Source organism: Neophocaena asiaeorientalis, unplaced genomic scaffold (assembly GCF_003031525.2).
Source record: "Neophocaena asiaeorientalis asiaeorientalis breed wild unplaced genomic scaffold, Neophocaena_asiaeorientalis_V1.1 scaffold115, whole genome shotgun sequence".
Classification (NCBI taxonomy): Eukaryota; Metazoa; Chordata; class Mammalia; order Artiodactyla; family Phocoenidae; genus Neophocaena; species Neophocaena asiaeorientalis.
Genome location: NW_020173132.1, coordinates 1,750,775 through 1,751,433, shown reverse-complemented (window position 1 = coordinate 1,751,433; position 659 = coordinate 1,750,775). Strand labels below are relative to the sequence as shown.

General features: G+C 42.2%; 1 non-coding gene across 1 annotated transcript; it reads right to left on the bottom strand.

Moving 5' to 3' along the window:
- Positions 1-276: 276 nt before the first annotated feature.
- Positions 277-383, bottom strand: LOC112399142 (U6 spliceosomal RNA). Its single transcript, XR_003003178.1, has one exon. It is a non-coding gene; the product is annotated as a U6 spliceosomal RNA (small nuclear RNA).
- Between the last annotated feature and the right edge of the window lie 276 nt (positions 384-659).

Here is a 659-nt window from a genome sequence, read left to right as displayed (position 1 = left end):
ACTCGAAGGGACAAAGTCCATTTAGCAGTATTTTGGGGTTTTAAATTTTTTTTTAAAAATTTGTAAACATCTTTATTGCAGTATAATTGCTTTACAGTGAATCAGCTATACGTATACATATATCCCCATAACCCCTCCCTCTTGCATCTCCCTCCCACCCCTCTGGGTGGTCAGAAAGCACCGAGCTGATCTCCCTGTGCTATGCGGCTGCTTCCCACTAGCTACCTATTTTACATTTGGTAGTGTATATATGTCCATGCCACCCTCTCGCTTCGTAAAAATATGGAACACTTCACCAATTTGCATGTCAGCCTCGCACAGGGGCCATGCTAATCTTCTCTGTATCGTTCCAGTTTTAGTATATGTGCTGCCAAAGCGAGTACTACCAGTATTTTGGACTTTGGCGATGACACATCTGAGCAAAGCAACGTGGAATAACACTAAGAAAGACGTGAGTCAGGGTTTGTAGTCCTATGTTAGGCAAGAGGCAAGGGTGCCCAAGCTCTAATTCTGTGACAAATTGCCTACAAAGTTGCCAAGTGTTGTCATTTTTCAGGCAGACACCTTCACGTCCAGGTTTGATGAGAATTTTATTTTTCTGACCACTTGATCCATTGTTTTACATGTCACTTAAAAAGCACTTAGCGCTTGATTCCAAT